The sequence below is a fragment of the Nannospalax galili genome, unplaced genomic scaffold (genome assembly GCF_000622305.1).
Source record: "Nannospalax galili isolate Female #2095 unplaced genomic scaffold, S.galili_v1.0 scaffold917, whole genome shotgun sequence".
In the NCBI taxonomy this organism is placed as follows: Eukaryota; Metazoa; Chordata; class Mammalia; order Rodentia; family Spalacidae; genus Nannospalax; species Nannospalax galili.
In genome coordinates, this window is record NW_008340972.1 from 1,953,320 (window position 1) to 1,965,730 (window position 12,411).

General features: G+C 41.1%; 1 pseudogene; it reads right to left on the bottom strand.

Moving 5' to 3' along the window:
- Nucleotides 1-10,394: 10,394 nt before the first annotated feature.
- On the bottom strand, nucleotides 10,395-11,189 carry LOC103736731 (annotated as a pseudogene).
- Nucleotides 11,190-12,411: the final 1,222 nt, after the last annotated feature.

The following is a 12,411-nucleotide window of genomic DNA, read 5'->3' on the forward strand; positions in this document are numbered from 1 at the left end:
GCAGAGAGCCAGGTAATTAGCTCAATGCAGACAAAAACAAGACCATTCCAAGCCTCAGTGAAGAGCCCTGGTGAGGCCAGGGAAAGCCTCCCTCCCCTCCTTGCTGTGGGAAAACCTGTCAAAGGATGGATTTACTATTACCACTTTAAGGATTCCTCTTTTGAATTTTACCACCCCCTACAAGTGTGCTAGTTCTCTCATTTAACTAAACCATGATCACACCAAGGTGAAGACTATCTGGGGGTGGGAGGGGACTCGAACTCATAATAATAATGTCATATCTATGTTTTCCTGTAGTAAAGATTCCCGAATTTAGACAAGAGTGATGCTGATGACCAATTCTAAAGCCTATTAGTTAATATATTTGTCCTTTATTAACCAAGGGAAAGGATGACACATTGGTGGTAGACTCACCAATGAAATACTACAGCTTTTTACTTTGTGCATACTGGGTTTTTCTTTTTCTTTTTGTTTTGTTTTGTTTTGTTTTGAGACATAGTCATCCTGTAGCCACAGTTGGTCTGGAACTCACTACATAACCCCGTAGCCATACCTGGTCTGGAAATCGCTACGTAAACCAGTGGTGCCACCATGCCTGACTGCATGATGGATTTTTAATGGCGTTAAGTAAGGATGAGATGTTTTAAAGTTTTGTTTGTTTAAATGACAGTGACACTCATACGTCATGCAGAAACATTTTGAAAACATGGCCGGCTACTTTTGGAGTGCACAGTTTGAATTTCAGGGTGAACATAAATTAATCAATCAAATAAAAGGAGGCTGTCCACCGGTGATACATAAGGCGTCCTAACCTTGTCTAGCAGGCTTATCTTGGGCTATCCTTGTTCCATATTAACTGCGCCCCTACTTTTTAGGGATAAATATCTCTTAAAAACTCACATCATGCCGTCTGTGTACCACCCAATTTCTCAGTTCATGAAAATCTAAATTTTCTTGATGCCTTTCTGAGGCTGTTGTCTTTGCATTCACTTTGGCCTGTTGATGCAGGGTATTAATTTCATTTCTGTTGCTGTGATAAAATTCTCTACCAAAAGCCACTTAAGGAAGGGTTTATTTTGGTTTACAGTTCCAGAGAGACACAGTCCTTCATGGTGAGAGCAGAGTATCCTGTGGTGGTAGGAGGCCATCACATATCTGAACATTCGGAAAGCAAAGGGTGAACAGGAAGTGAGGCAGGCTGTAGAGCCTCAAGGCCCTCCCCCAGTGACATGCTTCCTCTAGCAAAGCTCTGCCTCTTAACAATTGGGTAACCTCACCAAATATCATCACCTGCTGAGGACCATGTTCAAACACATGAGCCTGTGGAAGAAATTGTACAGTTAAACAACATAGAGATAAATAGCTCTCTGTTCTAAAGGAGATTAAGCAGGAGACTAAATATTGGGTGTTACGTGCCTGTCATTCCAAACCATGGTAGGTGGAGGCACGAAGGTCAGGAATTTAAGGTTATCCTTGTCTACACAGTAAGCATGAGGCCGAGCTAGGCAACATGAATGATAAACTTTCTAAACACACACACACACACACACACACACACACACACACACACACATATATCCCCTCCTGACCTCCTGAGTCCATTTAGTGTTGCTTGTATGTGCATGTGCTTAGGGTTGACTATTTGGAATTGGATAACCTATCAGAGAGCTTGTCCCTGGAAGGAACAGGGGAGGAGAAGGCCGGAGGGAAAGGCAGGAAGAAGAAAAAGGAAGAAAGGATTCAGGAGGCCTCGGCGGCCACACCCTATGAGAAAGCAGAACACAGCTGGTTTCTGTAGACGTTAAAAGCTTTTAACTGGCTTTTCTTTGTGAGGTCTGACTTGCTCAGCACGTCCTTCCATGAAATAGTATTCTGAATTGGCTCTAGCGAGAAGTGATGCTTTTTAAAATTCTATTTTAAATGAATTTTTGCCATTTTTATATAATATAGTTTGACAATATTTGGATCCCCTCCCCTAGTCGCACCTTCTCCTACTGGCCCCCACCTAATTTAATGTAATTATAACGTACATTATATGTATTATATAAAATAATCTCTTATAAACATGATACAGCCTATACAGTCCTATTTGTGTCCTCCAATATCCTTTAGTGTGGGGCCATCCACTGGGACCACCAAGAGTCCCATGTAAGACACTGTATTTCTCCCTCCCCGTATCCATCAATAGCCCAAAGTTCCTTAGGTTGGGGTGGGATTTCTTACCCATGTCCCCATGACTGTGCTGGGACTTTGTCTGGTCTGAGCTGGCATAGGACTTGTACGTGCGGTCACCAGTTTCTCTTCCCCACATCCGAGGCGGGATTCCCCCTCACATCAACGACTGTACTATGTCTTTTTCTATTTTGGTGGTGGTGGCGGTGTCTTTCAGGGGTTTGTTTGGTTGGTTTGGTTTCTTTGAGGCAGAGCCTCGTCATGTAGCCCATACAGGCCAGGCGCTCGTTATGAAACCTAGGCTGGCCTCAAACTCAACATGATATTTCTGCTTCAGCCTCCCACGTGCTATATCAGAGGCATGAGCCAGCACACCTAGCTTTAATGTAGAATTGTTGCAATTTTCCTCAGCCTCTTCAGTAGCATACTTTTATCTTTATGGGGTGTGTGTGTGTGTGTGTGTGTGTGGTGTACATGTGAGTTGAGGCCCACTCACCCATGTATGATGTGCCTGTGGAGGCCAGAGACCAATGTCAAGTGTCTCTTTCAATCACTCCCTACTTCACCCTCTGAAACACGATCTCTTGGTGAAACTAAACATTGTCATTTCAGCTCTACTGGCTGACCACCAGGAACCCACCCGCCTCCATCCGCGACACTGGGGCTGCAGATTCATACTGCATGCCTGGCTTTTTACATGGATGCTGGGAAGTGGAAAGCAGGCCTTGTGCTTCCATGGCGAGCACTTCATCCACTGAGCAATCCCCCCAGTCTTCTCCATGTTTTAATGTTACTTCCCCTCTTCTTTGCACATTTTCTTTACTGTATTGTGGTTTCTTCATTTATTCTGACACTTTCATTGTGAAACCATAACCTTCTGTCTGTGTAAACCACAAAGGCTATTTCTAACTGAATATTGGGGGTGTCTGTCACGCAATTGACTATTTGACTAGCGTCATGTTACATGTTATTTTCAACAGTTCACATCCAAACTTTTTTAGATACACAAAGTGAAGGGGATCCAACACAGCGTATACTGTTGAATAATTCATTCTTCAAGTTCCTTGATTTACCAATGAATTAAATTAGGTATTCCTAGTAACTTGAGTCCATATTTGCAGAAGCCCAAATGAAAGGTTATGTAAGCAAATAATCACAGTTCCAGGCATGATTATTTTAAATATGTAAAGATACTGTCCAGGGCTAGGGAGATGGCTTAGTGGTTAAGAGCACTGGTGGCTCTTGCAGAGGAACCAGGTTCAGTTCCCAGCACCCACTTGATGGATAACAACCACCTCTAACTCCAGTTCCAGGGCATCAGGCGCCCTCTTCTGGCCTCTGTGGACATTGCACGACATAGGTGCACTTACATACATGCAGACAAAGCACCCATACAGATAAAATTCAGAAACATACTTTCTAAACCAGATATTGTCCTGATTTTTAAGGGTGACATCACTACTGGCCACCACGTGACTTTTGTGTGTCAGTATGTATAATTCGGGGCTTGTTAGAGCATGCGTTTGACACATGGCCTTCTTTCTGTTTTGTTTTTCTGTCTTTAAACTTCAGTTTTCCACTTACTTTGTCACTTTTTCTGTTAAAGTTCTTTTTGTGTACGAGGCTGGCATTTCCAGATTTTTATAACAATTTTTATTTCTTTGCCTATTTCGTTATGTTAAATTGTAAAAATCTGTACGTTTTTTGACAGGAAAAAGAACTCAAAAGAAAGATATGCATCATAATTGACCTGAGGATTCACATGTCCTAAAGAAACTCAGTAGAAATTCCCTGATCTCAATACTCAAATACTCAGCAATCATTTCTTCACATAGAATGAGATTTCAATAGCTTGCTCTTTTCAGAGTGTGCACTTTATAGTGGTGTAGATGGCATGCTTTCTTTCTGTGCCGTTGATCAACACTGCTTCAAACTGTGTTTCATTTCCCAGGAACATACTTGTATGAGTGGATTGTTTTTTATTTTATAGACTGTAGCATTCATAGAGTCCTGCAATTTATTAAAACACGGTATTCCTGATCCTGAAATCTTAGATTTATTGGACATTAACAACGTACAAGGTGAAGGGATTTTTTCATTGCTAGAACTTTGCTCACAAATAGACTTTTTTTAAGTCAGTTAAAACACGGTACTTGATCAAGCTCAGAGCAAACACAGAAGCTGAAAATGATTCCTCTGTGGAGCAAAACTACGGCACCCAACCATGAGGCACAGAAGTGCATTGTGCCTTGCTTTATGATTTTTTTCCCTGTGATATTTTCCTTGAACTGCTCACTTGTTATTATTTTAATTGAAGGCGCATTTTTTTTTCTCAGAGCTGAGGTTGTAGCAAATGAATCAGAGCAGCTTAGCTTGTCAAAACATTTAGGGATCTGGATAAAATAATTAAAAATTGTATGGAAAACTAGTACACGAGCCAATGCCAAACAATGTCACACAGTGATAATATGATCAAAAGCCAGGCAAAACAAAGGGCTAGAGTGTCAAGAAAATTCTGTAACCAACATTCCAATTCCAGAATGGAGAGATGCTGTAGACACAAAAGGACAATATTGTCATGGGAACTGTGTGTGCACATGTGTGCACGTGTGCATGTGTGTGTGTGTGTGTGTGTGTGTGTGTGTGTGTTTGGGTAACTGTCCATGCATGTGTGTGTATGCACATATGTGAATGTGTGTGTACATGTGTTCACACAAGTGTGAATTTGAGTGTGCTTTTGTGTACATGTATGAACATTTATATGCACACATGTGAATGTGTGAATGTGTGTGTACTGGAGACTAGAGGACCACCTTGGGTGTTATCCTCAAGAATGCCATCTGCTATATTTTCAGACAGTCACTCACTGGCCTGGAACTCTACAACTAGTCCAGGATGACCGGCCAGCGAGCCCAGAGATGTCTGGGTTCCACTTCCACGGCACCAAGACCGCAAGTGTGCGTCACTGTGCCTGTAGCTTTTACTGGGATTCTGAGCAATTAGCTATGTGTCTTTATACTTGCAAGGCAAGCACTTTAGCCACTGAGCCGCCTCCCCAGCCCCTATCTTGAGAAAAATTTAAAGGTATAAGAAAGGTTGGCTGTGGTGGCACACACCTTTAATCCAAGCACTCAGGAGGCAGAGGCAGTGGATCTCTGTGAGTTCAAGGCCAGCCTGGTCTACATAGTGAGTTTCAGGACAGCTGAGGCTACAAAAAAAAAGAATGTGGATCTAGTCCGAGACAGTTTCACCACAACACTATTTTCCTGAAAAGATGGCTAGTCAGGAGTCTTTTTGTCATAGGGTAGAGATTTCATAAGCAATCTATACCTAACCTCTCTCCATTGAATATGACTTATTTCTTTTTCCAACTTGAAATTTTGCCAACTAAGATGCAAAACAAAGAGTGAAGACATAACCATATCCACCCTCTGCATTGTTTTTTTTTTTTTTTTTTGCCCTTTTTGGCCTTTTTTGAGACAGGGGCTCTCTGCTGTAGCCTCAGCTGGCCTGGAACTCACTATGTAGACCAGGCTGGCCTTAAACTCACAGAGATCTGCCTGCCTCTGCCTCCTGAGTGCTGGGATTAAAGGCAGCTCCACCATGCCCGGCTACCCTCTGCATTCTCAAAGAAGCAAATGCCAATTACTCTTGATGTCCAGACATCACAAGGGGAATCTTTTCTTCCGGGTCACTGCTCTACCTGACTGCTTCCCACCTCACCTCACCGCTTCCTGCCCGCGTGCTACCCAATCACAGAAGCAACACCAGAAGTCCTGATTAAGACTTCAAAGACCTTCACTCCCGGGGCATGGTAGTGCACACCTTTAACCCCAGCACTCTGCAGTCAGAGACAGGTGGATCTCTGTGGCATCAAGGTCAGCCTGCTCTACATAAACGAATTCCAGGTCAGCTGGTGCCACAGGGAGATCCTATCTCAAAACAACAACAAAATCCCCAAACAACAAAAAACGCTTTATTCATATTTTTTTTCTTTAAAAAGGGACTTTGACACTCATGAGGACAATCCTCCATTACCATAGCCCTCTGGTGTTTTGTCTTAGGTAAACCAGATACCAATATCCAAAGTGAATCAGGAAACAGGAATCTTCAATCTCAAATAGACAAATCAATAAGTCATTTTGACCTTGAGATTGTTTTCAGGGATATTCTTTGGTGAATATCCTTGTTTCAAACTAAGAAATCAATGCTAAAATCTTGAGCTTTTAACCTTTCTGTATTTCTTTAAACTTACCTATCTATAAGGGATTAACATAAATTAATTCTCCCTTATTCAAAAGGTGGACAGCTTTCATTGCTTTCCTACTTCTTATAAACAGTCAAGTAGATTTCTTTGCCGCTAGATTAGGTTACCCTCTGGGCTCTGAAACAAGGATCTATTTCTGGATTTTTTAAAATATTTCATTTATTATTTTTATTTTATGTGTATGAGTGTATCGCCTGCACGTATGTGAGTGCACCCATGTCGTTCAGTGTCGTGGAGGTCAGAAAAGGGCTTCGGATTCCACTGGAACTGGAGTTAAGGACGGTTTGTAGCCACCAAGTGGGTGCTGGGAATAGAACCCGGGTCCTCGGCAAGAGCAGTCAGTGCTCTTAACCACTGAGCCATCTCTCTAGCTCCTCTGCATTTTTTTAAATCCATCCTCCTCATAAGGTAAAAATTCACACTTTTCAATATATATTCCACATCATATTGGGCTAAATGACTTTACATTTACAAAGGACTAGGTTTTTCAGAAGGTCAACTGCTGCCCTAAACATTTAAAATATTTATGAACTATTTAAAACAAAACAATAATATATCTAGTAATTTTGTCGACACAAAGATGCCCACAGCGTTGCAGCACTCGGTGCCCTTCCAGTAATTTCCACCTCAAGGAAACAGGTCTTGAGTTTTGTTCTCCATCAGCCCTGCGGATTTTAGTTTTATTATATATATCCCTAAATGCATAAACTTATTTTGCATGGTTTAACTTGTTAACAATCGGTCCATTACTGGCTACGGTTGATTATGAATCTGCTCCCTTGCATTATCTACTCGATTTTATCATCTAATATGCACATATTTAGCCATTTTAGTCTTAATGGATTTGGGTTTTTCATTTTTACTGTAGTGTCAGGGCCTGTGTATGCTAAGCAAGTAATCTACCACCAAGCTTCATCCACGACTACATGCTTCCTATTTTATATAGTGTTAAAACACTCCTGTACATGACTCCTAGTGTGTGTGTGTGTGTGTGTGTGTATGTGTGTGTGTGTGTGTGCACGCACGTGCGTTTGGTATATATGTGTATATAAGTGCACCTGTGTGCGTGTGCATGACCACATTTGAATGTGCATGTGGAGGCCAGAGGTCAATGCTGAGTGTCTTCTTCAATCATCCTCCACCGTATTTTTTGAGCCACTGTCTCTCACAGAATCTGCAGCTCATCAATCCAGATAACCTGGCTGACCAGTGAAGACTATCTTCCTGTCTCCATCTCCCAGGACCGGGGCTATAGACTGGTGCTTCCACACTTGATTATTTTTAAATATTATTTATTTATTTATTTATTTATTTATTTATTTACTTATTTATTTATTTTGGATCCCCTGGAACTGGAGTTTACAGATGAAGGCTGTTAGCTGCCATCTGGGTGCTGGGAATCGAGCCTGGGTCCTCTGCAAGAGCGCCATGGCTCTTAACCACCGAGCCAACTCTCCAGCCCCACACTTGATTCTTGTGTGGATGACTAGGGTCCTGTACTCTGGTTTTCCTGCTCATACAGTAGGCACATTACCAACTGTGCCATCTCTCAGCCTCTGACCTCTGCCCATTTTTAAGAGCTTCTTTAGGATATAAAGTCAGCTGTGTAATTTATCTTAAGGGTAACCAACAGCTGAAATTGGGATTAGGGCCTGCTCAATGGGAGGGAAATTATGTGTAGTACTTAAACATAGTCAAATACACATGGTGAGAGCGGTCATAGATCCTAGAGAAAAACCTATTTCTGCCACATTCCTAGACCAAAGTAATTCATTACTTTCTTCTAAATGTGCATTCCCACATTTACAGACAAGTATACCTTTCACCCTCATCAAAAAAGCTTCTGTTCACAACAAATAGAGACTATTACAGAGTTCCAGAACTGGCCAAATGCAGAGAACAAGGGTCTGTGAGATGCTACATGACACATCTTCAATGCAACATCTACACATACGATGAATATATCTCTCAACTCTCACCAGAGAAATTTCCTTATACAGTAGATAGTGATTACCATAGAAACCCACGATTGGTCAAGGGGTAGAGAACAAGAGGCTGCAGAGTGATTATCCATGAATAGGACGCCTAATTCAAACCTCTGCCTCCAAAGGCTCAGAGAGCATTGCAGAGGAGGAGGTGGAAAGATTAAGAGCCAGAGGGTGTGAGTGACCACAGCAGAGTCTTCTAGATAACTGGGAAGTTACTCATACGAACTTAAGCAATGGTAACAGCATGCACAAGTTCTCTGCTAGTGTAAACCATACAAAATCCCAGCATAGACATGGAAGGTCGGTAAGACGTCTCAGCCCAATCTAAGGAAATTTTGGCAGTTGATGTCTTCTTGGAGGAGGAAAGACAGTGTCTTGAAGGGGTGGGACCAGTGAATGGACATTTGAATACACAAACCAGACTCTATAGGCTGTGAGATACATATATATATATATATATATATATATATATATATATATATATATGTGTGTGTGTGTGTGTGTGTGTGTGTGTTCACAAAAATTCAATAAGATAAAATTAAAGAAAAAGAAAATAGATTATGCATCCTTTGAAGTATAAGAAATTATGCAATGGAAAACAGATATTTGAGAATTAGTTTAACTGAAATTCCAATGGAACAATTGTAGCAAAAAGAAAATCAATTTTTAAGTGAATGTACAAAATAATGAGTTTAATTATGACAGGTTCATATGCACATGTCATTGTGTGCTGCTTATGCTTAAAGACTGGGAAGTAGGAAGGCTTAGACAATCTTCTTTTACAAGAAAGGTCCTATACATTTTTTGAAGTATCCTTTATATGCAGTAAATCTACCATTTCTAGGATTATTATGTTTTTGGTGGTGATTTTGAATCCTTTTTTTCAATGTATATATATTGACAATTTTATTATTAAGAAACCTTAGTAGTAGGCAATTTTTAAAAAGTACAATTAAGTTTAAGAACATAAAAGATAATAATCCATGACAGATATATACAAAGATAACTAAGATATTAAATACTGGGGATGAGAGATGGCTCAGTGGTTAAGAGCGCTGGCTGCTCTTGCAGAGGACAAGGCTTCAACTCTCAGAACCCACATCGTGGTTAACAATCACATATGACTCTGGTTCTAGGGGAATCCAGTGCCTTCTTTTAACCTCCATGGGCATTGCACAACATGGGTGCACTTACACACATGCAGGCTATACACTCATATACTTAAATTTTTAAATAATAAATATTTCATAGATAGTAAATACTATCTAAATTTTAAAAGCCATAATTCAAATAGCTAATTATAATCACCATGTCTATCTTGGTGAAAGCATTTGTATCTCTCCATGAAATTCGCATACCTTTTCATGATGGCAAACTCAATTTAATTTACTGCTATGCTGAGGGTATTGGGCTGGGCTTGCACTATCACAGAGATCACAAAATGCTAATCTGGAGGAATCTTTGCTTCAAGTGTATCTCGGGCACCTTTTAGAGTCTGAGCTACAAATGAGCTGTATCCTTGAACTAAAGGTTTGTAAAAGAACTATCCGAGGGGCTGGAGAGATGGCTCAGCGTTTAAGAGCGCTGGCTGCTCTTGCAGAGGACCCTGATTCAATTCCCAGCACCCACATGACAGCTAACAACCATCTGTAACTCCAGTTCCAGGTGATCCAACACCCTCTTCTGACCCCTGTGAGCATTGCACAGCACTGGTACACTTACACACATGCAGGCTGTAAGTACACTCATACACAAAAATCAAGAATAGTAAATAAAATGGAAAAAGAGTGTCTGAATAGCTACCCAGCACTACCATAAATGTGCACACAACCAAGGGAAAGAGGTGACTGTGCTCCGCTAGCCCTGGTCCTGTCCGTCACCTTCCTTGGAGCAGAGTTCTTATCTCTCATCACTGTACAAGCCAAGTGTGTTCCATCGCTCTCCACACAAGACTTTCATCTGGTACTTCACCCAACAGTCGCTAGGAAAATTTTGCATGCTGTAGAAAGAGGCCTCATGAGAGAAAGCCTGGGTTTACTTCCGGGCTGTGCTAGTGGACCTAAGTTCTTGATTGGTGGTGTAAAGGCTAGAGGTGGAGATGATAAAGGACCTCTGTCTCGGTTTTCTGAGACACGATAAAGAATGTGCATCTCACTTCCTGTGTCAGACATCACACATTGTAAGATATTTTCACACTGTGCAAATTGTAATAATATGTAAGAAACAGATGCTTGTGGAAATCCAAGCACAGTCACCCAAGTGTCATAGACGTGATGTTCTGAAGCCAGACTCTCCTTGAGTATGAAAAAGATTCATCTGGACAGGAGAACACACTGTCTTTCACAGTTGACCAACATCTGCTGGATTAAACACACTTTTCCCAATTATAGGAGTTGTTATAACGCCAACAAGAGGCCTCTGTATTACGGAAATGTTTGTTTGTCTTCTTGATGTCAAAGGTGTTGATTCAAATCCTGGTCAGGAAATATCATATGTACCTCAAAAACACTGAGCTCCACTTTTATCTTTTTGAGTGAGTACAACTGGTTGATGTGGCAAATGAAAGGTGTCAGTTTCATGACTCCTATTGAAGGACCAGTAGTTGAGCTAGGTTGTGGAACCACTGGAGTTGGTAAATCCACCACTAGAAGTCCAGGTAAGAACCGGCCATTAGCACCTGGCTTTGGAGACGTGGGTGAACTCAGCATCAATGGCTTAGATCCCAGCGTGGACACCTTGGGCTACATGGCAAAAGCCACCATTGCCGCAGCCACCCAGTTCTCTGAACACGCTTTCGCAGTTTCCAAAACTAGCCGAAACTCTCTGTTCTCTTCTTTATAGATAGGGTTATACACAGTTTGTCTACATTTTTATGAAGTTATCTGCTTTTCTCTAGAAGTGCTTAAGTGAAAAATTCTTAGTTAACTGTTGCAAAGAGGGGCTCCTAAAGTTCTAGACGTTTGCAAGAACTTAAGCCTTAGTCCACCTGTGGCTGAGGGCTGCATATAGTGTGCAATGTGTGACAACTTTTGTATTTTCCATTATCTATGACCAATTGTTCAGCAACAGTAACTAAAAACGGCAATCTTAAACAAAGAAAAGGTGTGTGTGTGTGTGTATGTGTGTGTGTGTGAGTGTGTGTGTGTGTGTGTGTGTGTTGAAATGGTCAAAGTCCATGATAGATCTGAAGGAACACCAATATAAAACCCAACACACTAGACAGTAAATATGCTCTACTAAATACTTTTTAAATTCCGTTGTTTTTTAACCAGCCTAAAGTGTGATGGAGATCAGATTAAACGTTTTCATATTCGTGTGATTTACCACCAATCTTTTATTGCTTCTCTTGGTGAATTTGATAATTTTTGCTCCAATGCCACACTGAAGTAATAGTGTTCAATATATGAAATTATTTATTTACTTATTTATTTATTTTAATTTATGTGTATGAGTGTTGTGCCTGCATGTGTGTAAGTATACCATGTCATGCAGTGCCCACTGAGGTCAGAAGAGGGTGTCAGATCCCCTGGAACTGGAGTTACAGATGGTTGTTAGCTGCCATGTGGGTTCTGGGATTCAAACCTGGGTATTCTGCAAGAGCAACCAGTGTTCTTAACTGCTGAATCATCATCTCTCCACCCCCTGAAATAATTTTTGATGTATGAAAAGTCATCTTTAGGGAACGTCACAGAAAGTGATGGCTAGACTTCTTATGTGCATCCAGTAATTTTAAGAAACTCCATAGTGATTACCTGATTATCTATTGATAATACAGTAAAATCAATACCAAACTGGCCTAAAAAAAGAGCTCACCTTACTATGCACTATGGGTTCTGTGGTCAGAGTCTGGGGAAGGGGAAGACTTATTTGGGGAGCCGTGGCTCAAATTCTTTCTTACGGTTTCAGTCAGATGATTGCTGGAGTTGGAATACCATGAGAATGATGGGAAATGAAAAGTAGCCGAGTGATCACCTGAAAGTCTCA